Source organism: Pseudopipra pipra, chromosome 6 (assembly GCF_036250125.1).
Source record: "Pseudopipra pipra isolate bDixPip1 chromosome 6, bDixPip1.hap1, whole genome shotgun sequence".
NCBI lineage: Eukaryota > Metazoa > Chordata > Aves > Passeriformes > Pipridae > Pseudopipra > Pseudopipra pipra.
This window is the reverse complement of record NC_087554.1, coordinates 49,757,905-49,774,711: the sequence shown is the minus strand read 5'-3', so window position 1 is coordinate 49,774,711 and position 16,807 is coordinate 49,757,905. Positions and strand designations below refer to the sequence as shown.

At 41.1% G+C, this 16,807-nt stretch overlaps 1 long non-coding RNA gene across 2 annotated transcripts in view; it reads left to right on the top strand.

The window, feature by feature from the left end:
• LOC135416190 (uncharacterized) overlaps nt 1-16,267 on the top strand; it is a 29,285-nt gene extending 13,018 nt beyond the window's left edge. Inside the window, exon 4 of one of the 2 annotated variants that reach the window (XR_010431481.1) lies at nt 16,023-16,267. This is a non-coding gene — a long non-coding RNA (uncharacterized LOC135416190). Of the gene's footprint in view, nt 1-13,738; nt 13,942-16,022 lie in introns of those variants that run through there. The other variant, XR_010431480.1, reaches the window with a different exon arrangement.
• The last annotated feature ends 540 nt before the right edge of the window (nt 16,268-16,807 follow it).

The following is a 16,807-nucleotide window of genomic DNA, read 5'->3' as shown; positions in this document are numbered from 1 at the left end:
TTGGTCAGCTAGTCATCTCCTTTTTGTTTGGGCATGTAGGGGTGTCTATGATAACACTGAGCATCTCTGATATTCTCAGGGCAAAGCACTGGCTGCAGAAAACAGCCAGCGACATTTCACCTCCCTGATTAGGATGAAGCAGCCTTTTGAATTTGAGAGTGACTGATATTCATGACCTTTTCCTCTCAAAAGTGAAGAACTGTCTTTAAAACATGCTCCGCCTGTGTCTGGGGATGTGCAGTCAGCTGAGCTGCCCTTGAAGACAGAACTTGAAAGGACTTCACTTCCCAGGGTCTTGGTCCTATGAAGGGAGGGGAATAGGGGGTTTGCTTATTCAGGGTAAGAAAATGCACATGAGCGATCAGGGGTAGGCAGTTGCAGTTTCTATCTTGCTCAGCTATGACCAACACCGAGGCATCCTTGCCTCAGGCTGGTGATGGCAGTAGGGCTGGCTGGAGGAGGCATGCCAGAGCCTGAGTGCAGGTTCCACCACAGGACACAGAGCAGGACCTGCCCCAGTGCCAGCTAGGTGATGATAGTGTGTAGCTTATCCTCCCAGTGTATCTTGTGCTGCCATTTTGTAGTGGGAAAAGTTTCACCCACTAAGAGAGTTTGAGAGTTAAAGCTGCCAACAACTTGTCCCACTAATGGACTTGAAAACCTTAGAGCTGCCAGGAGGTTTGGAAAACTGAAACCACGTTCTGCAGATTCACCAAACCGTTGCAGTTTGTCATGCATGAGGAGGAACTCCTGCACATTGTGCCAGAGATGAAAAGGCTTCCTTAGAAGGGATGAAAAATTAGTTTAAGATATGAGTTATCTCCATGCACAGACTTATAAAGACAGATGTACAGCTGAGCAAGGGGGTTGAGGTGTTTTAATCACAGCTACAGGGCTCTTTCCTAATTTCCTACATATCTTAAGACAAACTAGGGGTCTGATGCCAGTTCCTTGCAGGAAGTAGCAATGCCAGGATTGTAGCTTGCAGCCTTATCAAAATTATAGCAAGATACAATTCTGTATTAAATGATTGAAAAAATAAAAAACCACCCCAAGAAATAGAACCAAGGAATCATAGAAGATGATCATAGCACTCTTATGATCACAGTGAACCTTTTAAGCTTTAAAATTTTGAGACTATAAAAATTATATTATTTTCTATGCAATACAAAAATGTCTGCTCATTGCTAAAAAATATTGTTTTCATTATTGCTGCTACTGTCTATGCCAAGGCAGAGTTTGTTTCCTCTCTACATAGTGGAAGGGAAGTCCTGAGAATTGCAGACCTGCAGCTGAGAGTCAAATTACACTGAAGATATTTTTACAGCTTTTGGCTTCTTTTAGTGGACCTCCTTTTGCATGGATACTCTTTTCAAGCTGGAGCTCTGTGGCTGTAAGTAGGCACAGGAAAAAAAAACCCAGGAAACTTTCTCAAGTATATGCATTAGCAACTAGTCCTGAGGCTCATCTGAAGCTGTTGTACCTACTTAGGCGGTGTTTGAAGAGCTTTCAGATCATAATGAATTCATGCACCCTACTTAATTTAAATACACGGAGGCGCCATTTTTCAGTGCATAATCCTGAGCTCTCCTGTTTCATTTTGCACATCAAACAGGAAGGTACTTGGGATCAGTCTGACCTCGTGCACACTGCCATTATGAGAGAATAAAAACTATTTCAATGGATGCAATGTTTGGGGCAGTGAGCAGCATCCAAGGGATTAATCCAGGATCCCTGGTGCCCAGCCAGGCTGGCAAGGGGGAGAGCACAGCTGAGGGACAGTGTGTGGCTGTGCCTGTGAGCCCCCCACCTCAGCCTGTGCCAAAACTCCCAGAGGGTCCCAGCCCTGAGGCAGGGCAGGGGGCTTGAGCTGCATCTCTCACTCTGTTCATCCATCTATCAACCTTATGCAAACAGAGGAAGGGATGACAGACTGATTACTGCAGATAATACAGACAATACAGGTAAAATAAGAGCTTTTCAGATGTTGGGGGAGAGGGGAGGACTTTTGCAAGCATGGAGGAGGGCGTGTGTATTGATAGGCACATCAGTTGCTGCAATTCCCAGGAAAAAGTGGCTTTTACTTCCAACAGTCTTTCCATCTGCATACTTTTTAATGTAAATAAGTCTTTCAGCTCCATCACCTCCTTATCCCAGTGGTGGACTTGGACATGTCCCCATACAGCTTTTGGACACAGAAGCTTACTGTGGCTTACATGGCAAGAAAACTGTCCCTGCCTATGCAGAGCAGCCTTACACGAAGGCCACAAGTTACACACATTATACACATATCTTTAGTTAATACAAGGGCATCTCCACAAATGTGTAGTGTGATGTGTGCTTCCAGCTTGCTACACAGAGCTCTCTGTGACAAAAAACTTGTCTCCTCCATGACAGCCTATAAAGGTGCATGGAGTTTCTTGTAATGCTAGTGGCAGGGTCTTGGTTTGGCACAAGAAGCTCTGACCACTAGTTATATGACCTTAGAGATTTTCCCTCTTCCCTTTCCATCTGAACCTGGCCCAATCCAGGCCTCTCCCCAGTAGGGAAAGTACTGAAGAATGGGAAGAAGACAAGGGAGAAGAGATGCCAGGTCCAGAGGAGTTACAGATGGCCATGGTGTATCGCAGAAATCTGTCTGCAGATGAACCCTGGACTGGCCTAACACTGTTACCATCATTGGCAGCAAGTGGTGGAAGTTGATGGCACCTAATCCACTCTTGGCCCCAGATACCAAGCTCTCTACCTCCAAAACGCTTCTCTGATGCTCAAAGTGCACCTCACCAGACCTTACTGCTGTGAAAACTGCAGTTACTTCAGACTCACTATTGCCTCTTCACACCTGCCATGGCTGCTCTACTATGCCAGCACACTTCAGCCCATGGCCACCCTCCTCTCCAGGACCCTGTGTGCAGTGTACTAGCCCTTCTCCTTCCTCAGCCAGGCTTGCCAATTGCTGGTCTGGGGTCATGAGTGCAGTTCTGGAGTACTTCAGCAAAGGGAAAAGGGGAAAAGCCTGCTGCAGGCTTTGCCAAAGGTACCTGAGCAGGTCCAGCAGGCACCTCACTAGCTTTTTGTGTCTCTCTCTGTGCAGCAGCTAATCCATAATCCAGATAAAGTAGTTGTGGGTGGTGGAGAGCTGACAGTACCACCCTCTGTGCCGTGGGGATCGTGGACAGTGAACTATCTGGAAGAGGTGGCTCTAGAGAGGTGTCAGCAGGGCCCATGCACACTGCTGTCAGTGAGAGTGCTTCCAATCATGCACTGCCTGTGGCTGATTTGCAAGAGTAAGCGCAGTGGATGCAGTCTTGCACATGAATCACAGAATATGCCTTCCTGTGTAATTTTATCAGCCGTAAATTGTGAGTCACAACCAGGTGTGCCAAGTATTGAGTTCTGCATGAGCCCACAGACAGGGTCCACACCTGGAAGATCCAGACTTTGGAGCATTTTGAACACAATCGTTTTGCCATGTTGCCCATAGCTTGGTTTTTTACCTTAGGCAACAAGCTTGAAGAGGTCGTCTAAAGCACAGCAGATCTCCTTCCCTACATGTGCCCTATTACTCTTGTTTTGAACTAGTGGCATCCAAGCCTTCCCAGTGTCTTTCAACACCCTTTTTGCCATCTCCAGGATGAAGGATGAGAAGCAGGAAGAGCTATTTTTCCATACATAAAAAAAAAATTAAGTAAAAATTAAGTTAAAAAGTACAAAAAGTCAAACATGCATCTCAGGCCCAAGTAGACCGAAGTCACCATGCACTTCAGGGGACAGATCCAGATGAAGCCTCACCCATGCAGATGAGGCTGACAGCTGCCCTATGATGTGAAGGGGGAAGAAGGCCAGGAGGTCTCCTGAGACAGTGATACTAGAAGCTGGCAAAGCAGCAGCAAAAATAGCTTCCACAGGAGTCTGCAAGGTGGCAAGTTTGCCCTAGCAGGCTAGTTAAAGCCACCTTGGGTACCCTTACATGACAGGGCAGACATGCCAAGATCCTTTTGAAATTGTACTGACCTCAGCTTGCCCCTCAATCCATGCTCTGATTGCCTCCTGTCTAAAGAAGTAAGTCCTTTGGCAATCCCTCTGCTCCGCTCACTGACACTGCCCCTTGCCAGTAATCAAATAATAATGGACTAATGGAATATGTCATGATGGTAAGTGCTCAAAAGATTTATCTTTGTGTCTTCATTTAAGACATTTTAGCATCAGCCAGCAGTTTCCAGCCATCATGATAATTTATTTCAGTGATTTATATGGAAAAACAAGACATTCCACAATACCTCTAAGACAGCTCCTGGAGCGTGGCTTGTTGCTGGCTAACACTGCCTCGGGGAGCAGAGGTACTCATTTACACCTTGTACTTCTCATCTCCGCGGGAGGGTGATTACCCCTGACAACAACACCCCTTGCCAGGGATTTTAAGCATTTCTGTTTGAACAAATATGAAGCTGCATGGAATAATTTAAAGAGCACAGAGCACAGGAACAACATGGGAAAGGATTATTTCAACAGTGCTCAATGCTGCAAAATGAAAAGAAAAAAACCAAACCAACAAACTCAAAGAATAGATCCAAAGTAAAACCAAAATGTATTTAGGGACTCCAGAACAAAAACTGAGGGGAGAGGGGGCCCGATTAATCTGTGGAAATAATCAGACGCTAGACACTACCACGTTAAAGCTCTCGGAAGCACTGACTGAGAGCAGGTGCAGAAAGTACATTTCTGTCCATAAAAGAGCAGTGAACCATTCTGCAGAAACATACAAGCAATTTACAGGCTCACCATTGCCTCTAGAACTGCCTGGTCTATCCATTTGCAGAGAAATATTGCCAGTTAAACAATACTGCAGTGTACTAAAAGTTGACTTATTGCATTTCTGAAGCCCTTCAGTGATCAGTGCCATCCTTTCCTCCCTGGACTCAGTGATGTTCCTGCATGTTACATTCATTTGCAGAGCATCAGTGGCCTGGCCGCTGGCACACAAGTCATGGAGCCAGGAGGCAGAAGGGAGCATTCCACCTCGCTTTGCAGTCAGAGACAGACAGCAGGGCTGGAGGAGACATATTTCCAATTATTAAGTATCTCTAAGACTAAAGAGCAAGTTATTTTCTCCCAGGGACCATGACACCTGTTAAGCAGTACAGAGGGATCAGCATGTTGAGTCAATCAGCAGATAGAATGTCTCACCACAAGCTGCACCCAAGCAGGGGGTCTCCAGGCCAAGGACAGAGCACAAGTCTGAGGGAGAGACTGTCCTTGTTCTCCTGCGCTCTGCTGGTGTAATGAGACTACCAAAGCTTTCCTGTTACAACCTGAGCAAACCCTGCTGGTGCTGCCTAGGGAGTAATATGCCCTGAAACTGCTGCGAGTGTTTGCCACGTGTCTCCCACCTTGTCCCTGCATCCTCAACCCTATTTCTTCATCTCTGAATTAGCTGGGGTATTACCTCTTTCCCAAGGCCACTGCCGATGTGAACAAAGTTAAATAGCCTTTTGTCTGACTGGGAACCTTGTCTCTGAAGCAGCTGCAGTTCAGGAATTTGTTCTTGTTACACTCTGCAACAAATTCCACCAGTGAAGGCTTTCTCAAAAGCAATAGATTTTTAATAGACTCCTTAGCTCTGATGAAGTGATGTTTTTTGATAAATAATAAAATACCCAACTCAGAAATAGCTATTAATTATTCAGTGGAATAGCAACTACAACTTCAGTTGCTTCATGTCCCAAACCAATGGGGAGGATGGGTAAGGGGAACAAAATAAAAATAAGCAAAAAACCAAAACAAAAAAGCCCCCTACAACACAACAAAATTATCTCACACAAAACTCCCCTTACCAATTTGTTTCACTCTTTGCTCCATAGTTTACTGAACCTGTGGGCTCACAATACTGCTTCAGCTCCCTGGGAGCAGAGCTATGTATTTACCTCTCTTACACCCTAAGGAAGTGAATATGCTGTTATCAGGTAAATTAAATTAGTTTGGTAACCAGGCCAAGCCAGTGTAGGTCCCTGATGATTAAAGAAGATATATCAAAATACATCAGTTGCAGTCCAGCCTGTATTACTCATATTAGCTTTTCCAAGAAAGGAAAGCTCTGAACAAACTCTAAATTCCCTTGAAGGGACTCTGGGACTGCAGTCAGGCTGCAGTGTTACTTGAGACGAGTCGGCAAAAGACCATCAAAACACACAAGATGAAGTACTAAGATAGCAGAATGACCTGACTTTTCAGGATCACTCTCCCCATAATATGTAAGTGCACCCTGTAGGCATGAACAAGCAAGAAACCTCCACACCCTATGTCTGGTTAAGCCCATGTCGTTTAAAGAAGTCAGGATTTTCATGCCATTTATCAATCTATGGTAGTGATAGGTGATACCTGCCACCAGGCATTGATGCTTTCCTTATTGACCTTTCCTGCATGAGTTATTACTCTAGAAATAAGGGAGGATGAGCATGATGAAGTAAAGTGATTTGTACTAATGATCACAACTATTATGGAAAGAAGCAACAAATGAAAACAACCCATTGAGTTCCCAGGCTCAGTGAGCACATGAGTCTTTGCTCTCTGTTGCTGTCCTCTTTTCCTAAGCAAAGGAAGGGGAGGGTGGTTGAGATAAGAAGACCCACATTCCCTTTTTTTCATAAGTTCTTTCTAATAAGAGAGGCCTATCCAGGAAAGTAAACTTTATCCCTGATTATTGCTAAAAAGAAATGTTTAGGAGTATATATTTGTTTTAAGAAGTGTTGTGTTGTTCCCTAGTGCACGGAGAGGGCTCTGTGTGTGCGCGTGTTTCTCTTTGTGCACAAGGCTCCCATGCAAGCCATGGAGGAAGCCTCCTAGTTTGGTCAGAGACAACAGATAAAACTGTACCCAGGCTCCTATGGCATGGTTGCTGCAGCAGCAGCCACCCAGCCACAGCAGGATCTTTGATCTCCTCCAGCTTTCTCCTACCCCCAGTATATTCTTTGGAGATGTTTTCATTAAATGCTTGAGAACAACATTTGTGCCAGCTTTCCAGTCTTCATATGCATCAGTCATTCCTCTTGAGACAGAAGGGGACTTTTGCTACTGACTTAGGGCTTTGTACTTACAGGTTTTTATAAGCCAGTGATAGGAATATTAAAACCAGCTGTATTTTTAGCACATGGAAAAAAAATGTTGAGGTGTATTATTGAAAGCCAATAATAAAGGAAACATAGGTTGTAAACAAATACTTGGGGGAGGGGGAAGAAAAAAATCCCCAACACCACTGTCTGTACTTCCTTTTCTCACCCAAGGAAATCCACAAACCAGCTTAGTGACCATGCTTTCTTTCTCTCTTGAGTCTGATTCTCCTCTCATTTACACAGCTGTAAATCCAGAATAGTTACTTCGAAGTCAGAGGAGTTTGAGAAGTTCTAAACACATGTAATAGGAGAAGAATCGGTTTATCTATAAACAGACACTCCCCAGCTGACCAGATCATGATCCTGTTGATTTAGGGTATTTCTCAGTTAGTTCAACAAGAGCAGGAGAAGCCACTTCATTCAGTGAATTTACACTTGCAGACAGATCTACTAAATCCATGGAAGTTACATCAGTCTCTGATGTCAGAAGACTGGGGGTTTGATTTTGTGCATACTGGCATAGCTCAGCAAAAATCTGATAAGTAGGAGAAGTCCAACTTAGATCCATTATTTACAATGAAAAATACCTGCATTATTTTTCATCAAAACACTCATTGTTTGTTAATAGCCTGAATTGAGCAAATCACTAGCAATAAAATATCATTAAGCCTCTAGATGAAAGTTTGATAGCTGATACGCAGTTTTGAATATTAATTGATGCAAATAAAAGGTAAAGAATACCTAAGGACAGCTCTGACCGTGCACCAAGATGAAGTCAATAGATAGGTGTCAAATGGGTACTAAGCAGGAAAAGCAATAGGCCTTGCTATTAGCAGAGCGTTTTGATTCACATGCTGTAATAAAATGACATTGTTAAGAGGATGGACAAAAACCTGGAGTTCCGGAAAAAAATATCTTTGGTAACATAAGGTCTTGTTGATTCCTATAGCAATCAGATTCACCAGTAAAATCTAGCATCTTACCCTTGTGGGGATTTTAAGAAACACAAATGCTTTTTTATGTTTTAAAACAGAATTATCTTTTGTCTTTGAAGAGTAATAGCTGATCACTGGTTCTTCAGTGATCTCTTGGAATATGGGTTGTAAAGAAGGTGCATAAGTTATACTAAAACCACGATTTATAGAGCTGAAAGTGCTAAGGGTTGTTCTTCTGTTTGCACACATGGAAGTAACTGACTTTATTTTCCTTTAACACACCACAGACTACAAGATATAGCACTTTTCTCCCACCATGCTTTCTCCTGAGCATAGATAATACTGGAAATGATGGTTCCTAAAAACTATTAAGTGGCCTAAATACTGTGGAGTATGGTATTTGCTTTGATGAAATCAGACAGAAAGTCAGGACTGAAGTAAGCCAACATGACCAGCTGAGATGGGATGGTCCTGCTGGTGGACTCTGGACTGACACGACCACTGAAGGAAAGCCCAGCTAGGAGGCACGTGATAAATTCATACGCATAAAAGCATTATAAGATAACACCAGCACTGCCGTGTTTTCCAGTTTGGAAGGAAACCATATAACCACAGATTTGATTGAGCTTCTGCTGGGAAGTCAGTGTAATCATCACCTTGAAAAACAGGTCTGTTGTCTGTCACATAGACACAAATTGCTTATGACACTTTGGGTTGTTCAATTATTCTTACTTCTAACAAGATTAAAAAGAAGTTTTTCAGGGTGCTTTTTATCACTTCCCTTTGCAGCACTAGTGAGGATGCTTGGCTTTAGCAGGTCTTTTGATTCCCTAAGCTGAGGAAGTTATCATTTCCAAATAGCTGGACCTCTGGCTTTTTGTATCACATGTTGCTCTACAGGAACCTTTGGGAGCTGGCCACAGGCAGCTTTCCTCAACATGAGAAAAGGTGGCAGAAATCTGCAGGATGTCATTGGCTTCAGCTCTTCTATCAGCACATATTGCACAAAGCAGAACTTGCCCTTAATATTCTTTTGTTGTTCTAACATCAAAGGGCTAAATTATGCCCACTAATATGTGTAAGAGGCTTTTCAGTTATCTTTCTGATGCAAATTATATTATTTTGCATTATCCACTGATTATCTGTGGTTTGAAAAGTACCACAGATGTTGAGCAAAGCCTATATGTCAGTTCTCTCCTCTGAGAACAGCATCCAAGTGAGAAAAATTGAAACAGCCCTGTAGGAATTCTAGTTTAGCTGTAGCTCAAGGATGAAATCAGTTTGGGCTTTAAAAAATTTGTCAGGTATTTGATGAAACTGTGATTAAAGGACTGGGTTTGCCCAGCTCAGCACCTGGATGTATACCAAGTCATCTCCAGCACATACATCCTCTCCCCTTGCTAGATACCTATATTTAGGATGCTGTTACATTTAACAGGCGCTCCAGGTCCATTAGACAACAGCCCAGTGTGAGATCTGCCCTTGGCTCTCACTGCACAACATGGAATAAGTTGTATTTGATTGTGGCAACATGCCGACAATACCAAGGTTAATGAATTAAAGATGTAAAACAAAGAATGCTTAAAGAAGTCCAATTATGAGTGATTGTTTTACTAGGTGGTATTTAGGATTCAGAATAATGATTACAAAATAAATCCTCTACTCGCCTCTGACTGGGCTCTTGTAGAGGTGCACAGCATTTCAAAAAACAGTTGAGTTGAGAAAAATCAAATACCCAAAAGGTGTGCAAGGCAACATCAGCCAAATGTGGTATTACTTCCTGGTTTTAAGGAGCAGTGATAGGAAAGTATGGGGGAAAAAAGGAACTATATCACGACTCCGCCTTGTGAGTGTTATTATCATAATGTGGATAGATCACCTTTCTGTTTTTGCTTGTGTTAAATCCCAGTAACCCAGCTCATTTGCAGTTCAAGCTTTTGTATGTCTGTAACATAGCCTGTGACTGTAGTCAACAGTTATTAATTTAATGGTAGTTTCTGGACCATATCTTATTATCTAGTCAGATATACTGAATTATGACAGAAGACTTCTCCAGAAGTCCACTGAGGGCAGTCACAGAACATTGCCAGATGATCCAACATCCAAGAGAAGGAGGAGTGAGAGGAACCTTATCACCCAGTCCCATCTATGCCTCTGAAGGTCTGAAGCTCTATCGAACTCACCCAGTCCTTAACTTGTGGAAGTTAGGGAAGATGTGATTCTGTTAGACTCTCCTTTTGCCTCCTATGCTGAACACCCTACGAGGTTGCAACAGGACCACAGACAGGCCCTGACCACACATTGAAGGGCACAGTATGAAAGACAGCTGCCAGAGTTGGAAGAATCAATGTCAGCTCTTTCTCTTTGCCAAAAAGACTATTGATTCTCTATACTTACTCCTGTAACTTGGCTGACAGGTTCGTAGGACAACAAGAATCTCAGCTAAGAACAGTGCTGCTTCAGCCAGTTGTTCTTAATAACACTGCCAAGAAAAGATTTATAGACAGGAGCTGAACACGACGAGAGACTTTTTTTTTTTTTTAATGTAAGAACATATTTCAGGAATTTGCTTGGGTACCAGTTTTCTCATATTCTTTTCCACAAAGCTGCAAGAGTACAGTCTCTCTGGAGTGCTTGATGAGTAAGAGGTGATATATGAAGTGGAATAAGAGGATGTACATAAAGCTAGTCTATGTGTTCCCTCACATAGGAGCAGCTGTACAATAGCATGGGTTCTTAAACCATGACCTTCTAGACTCACAACTAACCCATTCCCTCTTGAAGTTAATTAGAATTAACTTCAGATCTTGGTGATCTGTATGCAGATTATATGTTTACCACAGTCAAGGTCTGGCCCTCCATATGTCCTCTTTTCCTAAGGCCATCCACTTGTTCGGCTGTTCCTGCCATGTGCATATATTCTTCTTCAAAAATAATAACCAGATCTTTACACGACTTCTCTGCTTTATCACATCTATATCCTGACCTGTTGTTTGAGAAACACTACAAAATCTGGCACAGTGCACTGGCAAATAATGGCAATACAATAAAAATAGTGGTGATTGGTTGGATGTTACTGCTATGGTAGAATATATGTCAGAAGAGGGAATATGCTATGCTGACTATAGGATAGCTCTGATTTACTGTACTTTCAAACCATAACTCAAATACCCTGTGTTTTTCAGAATGTCTGTAACTTTTTTTCTCTCGTCTTAATGCAGTCCCTTCTATCCATTATCTTTATGTACCCTATCCTGTCCAGAGAATATCTGGTGGAAATACCAGCACAGAGCACCTTGCAGGCTGGCAACTTGGGCTTTGCAAAGCTTTTATGGGAACTATAAGGAAGACAACCAGCAAAAATAGATTGATATCTGAGATAGTGTCTACACATGCTTGTTATGTGATTGACTGTGACAATGCCAGATGATGGAAATAGATATTTCTCAAGCTTTACTCATCAAAAAGAAGCAGATAGAAGCATGAACTTCTTTCATATGTTTTCTTTTTGTAAATCATGTTTCAGTAAAACACATAAGTAAAGTCCTATTTAATTTGAACTTTAAGTCTTAGCTATTTGTTGAACAGCATCAGGCAGGTAATGTCTGGGGGACTTCTGAGGACTTGAAGCCTCTCACTTTGGTCTTCCAGCATATTTCATATTGGAACAAAAAGCCAGCATCCTTGAAAACAAAAAAATCTTGTAAAAACATTACCCCTCTTGGATTCTGACAATACACTGAATGGGAGTGAGCTTTGAACTCTGAGACTACAAGGTTAGGTTTAGTGCCCAGGTGAGGAAGTCCCCTGCAAAGCAAGTACTGCAGGGGGAGAATTCAATCACTAAGGTATTTCCAGGCTGAAATACCTGGATGGTGGATTAGACTGAAATACATTCACAGAATGTGCTGAGAAGTTTCTTCCAAGCAGGAACCAATTACAGAAAAGAGGACATTTGTTTCTTTAAGTACAAATCTAATTTTTGGTTATTCTACTGGATATACAATATAGAAATTTTTCTACTTTAATAGATAGGGATGAATTCTAACTTGTGCCTGAGCCTCTCCCAGTACTAAGCAATTATTTCTCCCTTTTTCTCACCCAGAAGCCTTAGGATAGTATATAAAAAATAACAATATTCTTCTAAAAGATTTGGCTGTCAATTTGCTAAAGAGTGTCTTCTGGCTAATAGGACACAGTTCACATTCAACCTTAAAAGGCCTGTGATAGAAACTATTAAATACCCCAATTAGGAATGAGAATGAGCAGTCCCTTAGGGACCTTTGCACTCTGATGTTCTCACTGCCAGTGGAAGAATAAATAAGTGCATAGCCTGTCACCCTAGCTAATAACTCCCAGAGACAGAGGTTAGAATGACACAATGGGAGTTAGCCCATGTTTCAATGATGTTTTGCTCTTAAATTTGCCTCTCTGAAAGGCTTTTTATGACTTTGAGAAAAAAAGAGGTGTCATGCTCAAAGCACATGACCCAGCAGTCTGGGTTTTATGACAGCCAGCACTAATCAAGCACAGGAGACTTTTATTTTTTTAAAATAACGTACCAGTAGCTTTCCTTTGGAGGGGAATATGAGCTAGAATTGACCCTTCTACAGGGAGCAGATATTTCTTGACCAGGCAAAATCCTAGACTACACAGAATGCTGCCAGGTCCCCAGGTCTCCAGTAACCATAACAAATCATAACAAGGAGGAACCAGGAGAATGATGAAGATTCAGCACTGCAGTAGACATCACAGGGGCCAGTGAACCCATATTCCTGTTATTAGGAGGATCTTCATGCCACAGTCTTGTCCTGCTACAATTTTGATGACTGCTGAATAACCACTCAGATTAATGTCTGATCTCTCATGATTAAAAAAAAATTTTGCATGCTTTAAACCTCATATTTAGATAAATGTGAAAAAAAAAAACAAGTGTTCTAGAGGTATTTTTTAAGTGAAATTAAATTTCATATGCATTAACAGAAGATGTCATGTGCAGCAATATGGCTTCAGAGATGCAGAACATTTAAGATGAAAATTCTGCTTATGGGAGAGTCATGAAAGGAAATGATTGCTGGAGCCTGCAAGACTAGCAAGGGTGATGTTAAAAACATTTAATGTTTTTACAGGTTGGTCTACACGAATCAAAGTCAAGTAAGAAGGCAGCAGGTGTTAAAGTTGTTAGTGCCAATTATTAGTTTAAGGAGTTAAGAAACAGCAATGGAGACAAATTATTTAGGGCTTTTAATGCAAAAAGAACAAATGATCTACAGTGCTGGTTAGAGCAGCCAGTATGATGGATACACTTGGAGGTTGGTTTAGGCAAGAATGGAGAAACTCTGGTTTTCTTACAAAGTTTTCAATTCTTTACCTCCATCATATGTCTTTATTAAATTTTCAAGTAAAAAATGGAGTTGGATGTCCAAGCTGCAGCAGAAATAAATAGAAAAGCATTTTTACAGTGTGTGGGGATTCCCACTAATTGCACCATGAGGGCAGATTTACAGTCCCTAAAAAAGCCAAATCTGAGGATCTGACCCCTGCTTGAAAAAAAAAAATAATTAGAAATAACTGAAGTTATAACACTTTTTTAACACCTTTTTCATTTGCAACCCTCAAAGTGTTTTACAAACATTAGTTTCGTGCAGACCCCAGGAGAGCTTCATTACTCTTCCCCCGCTCCCTATTTTACAGGTGAAAAAACAATGCAGAAGTGAAATGTCTTTCTCAGGACCACATACTGCCTGCCTTGTACCCACCAACTTCGATGCCCCTGCTCATACCACTAGATCATGCTGACAAGTTAGTGTGATAATTCCCAATGTGAAATAGTCTCCTGGAAAAGAAATGTATAACCCATTAAATATACAGCTTACTTACATTTTCTTACATTTAAAGTACATCTTTAAATAATATGTTTTCAGTGAGCAATTTGAATAGTTCATAATTTATAACATTAAATCATGCCAAGGTGTTTTTTTGCAGTCAAATCTAATGAAATTGCTGTTAACTTCAAACCAGAAGATGAGCCTGTGATTCATTGAAGGGTTTGTCACTGTCAGATTTGCAGTTAAACATATTAAAAATTGATCCACTTATATATACTTTGCTGCAGTTGAAGTTATCAAGGTTATAAATTCCGAACAGTTCCCATGCTTGTGGTGAGGAATACCAGTTTTAGGATGACAACATTCAGCATAACCTTTCTTTTTGCACTAAAAAGCATTTCCCTCCACAACCTGCATGTTTAACCTCTGAGATTTCCCCTTTACAGAACACAAAGACTTCAGTTTTCCTTGTGTTTTAGAGATCATCAAGAAGCAGTATACTTCCTTTTTCTTTTCTTCAATGAGTGACTGTCTTTGAAATCACTTTAAGTGCAAGGCATGAAATACTGCTTTGTGAGTTTACATACCTCTTCCAAAAACACTGGAAATGCCAGACCAATGCATTCAAAACAGATTGGCTTTGTGGTTGTTTTCTTATTTAGGTGTCTGATTTGGGGTGTCTGGAAAGAGCCCAATGCAAAGGATGGATTTTAAACTTCAAGTGTCTCCCAGAAGATCATATATATTTATATATGCAGTATGTGTGCCTATGCACTGAGCTCTCTGAGGAGGTGACTCTGGTCTCTGCTGTGAATGTTCTCAGCCCCCTCGAATGGAATAAAAATTCCCAGTCTTGTTTCTCCTAACTGTTCATCTCAAGCCTTCAGATCTTTTTTGGATCTATTTTTAAAACTATTTTTTTTCCCTATAATATATAATCGGCACTCACCTGACAGGAGAGTTTACTCAAGACTTTGAAAAAGCTTCTTTAGGACCACATGATAATAAATTCTCCTTAATCCCAAATATGTACAAGATGCAGAGCAGGGCCCACAACAAGTTTTATAGAGAGCATTAGTGTCATCAGTTTAAAGAGAATTAAAAAGAAAAATAACATTGCATTCCTGAGGAAAAATCCAAGTAGTGCATAATACTAAAAGGAACCTTTCTAGAGGGAATTGCTTATGAAAGAGACTTTTAGTTCAAAATAAAGAAATCACTAGGCACTGCATTAGCATTATATTCATCAAAAATAGTCTTCTGAAACATCAGGATCCAAAGAAGAGACCAAGTAAAAGACACAAAGGAAAGTAAGCAAGCCAAATGGAGAAACTCCATCTTGCATTTGCAGCAAAGAGTGTTTGTGATCAGATTCACAAATAAGACAGATGCTACCTGCAGTTGGGAACATTTGAAACCTGACTTATAGCTATGATCCATTACACTGCTAGATTTATTGACCACCTGTTGTGAAAACAGACCCTTTTTCACAGCAAAAGCTCAGCTCACTGTTTGCGAAGTATCTCCTGTGTTATTTTCCCAATTTCCTCGAAGACGCGATTAACCAGTGCTGCTCCATCCCTGCACGCTCACCAATCAGTGCAGTATTAATAAGATGCCAGTTGAGACAACTGAACCTCCTGGTGAGCTATTGAAAGGAAAGTGAGCTTGCTAAAAATATTTAGAGATTTATTTGATTTCTCTACATGAAGTCCTCTATAATTTATCACTTCAGCTCACACTTGTTCTGTTTTCTGCTTTGTTTTATTTTAGAAGGGGGCCTTTCTCTCCTGATATACAGAAAGCACATCAGATGTTTGGATCTATGATGGTTATCCGTGTACTCCAGTCCTTGTGTTTAGCTATTTTCCTATCTGGTACACTAGCAGGCTTCTCTGGTTGTTCTGCTGAGCACAGAGAGGCTGAAACAATATACATCTCAAATGTGTATGTATTGAGCAATACGGTTACAGTGTTCTCTTCTTTAGGAGTTATATTGTTCATAAATATCCAGATATGAATGGGCACAGCGCTGGGGAAAGCAGGAGATTGATTCTTATTCTTCTGAGATGCAGAAGCAGCCTGCTCTGCTTTACTAAATCACAGTAAAACAACCCCTCATATAATGGTTATTTAATTTTATCAAACAGGTCCCCTTGGAACAGGCAGGTTTTCTGTGAGAAGCTGAAAGCAAAATCAAACATGACATTTTGGGATATTCATCAAAAGCAGTTGAATGAATGAATGTCTGAAAACAAACACCAGTTTTTCCCCAATATTTCAATAGCCAGGGTTGGAGACATGACAAATTTTAGAAATAAAAAAAATCATTGGGCTTACATTGTAAACTGCTGACAAATAAAAACAATCTGTTAAATTTGTTTGAAAACTTGCGTTTACTTAGCATTATAATGGAAAGTCTTATAAGCATAGAAACAGTCCCATGGAGCTGTTGGATGCCATGTAGTCAGTAACAGCAACTATTCTGTGTATGAAAGTCTGTCAAAATCAGTAAGGGCTGCAAAGTCCAAAAGCAAAGTAGGTACGGGAACATACAGGTAGTGGATGTAGTTGCCACTCAAGATGACCCAGAACTGGTTATCTCACTACATTTACTAAGAAAGGTAACAAGGCACTTTTGTTTCTGGTACTTCTAAATGAACACCAAAACTGACTACAGGACAAGTACATGGAACAGACTGGTTGATACTACAGAATAAAATCAAGTTTTTTACTATAAATTAGTCTCAAAATGGCCAATCCTAGCCAGATTGAGAGGTCATTGTATATCTAGCCATCTCCTAGGTAATGTTGAAGTAGGAATATTTGATAGATTCATATGTGCCTGGGTGGAAAATTACCTGAAAATGTAAGAGGTCAGGCCTGGTATAATACAGAAGGCATGAATGATATCCAGAAAAATGTTTTGGTGAAT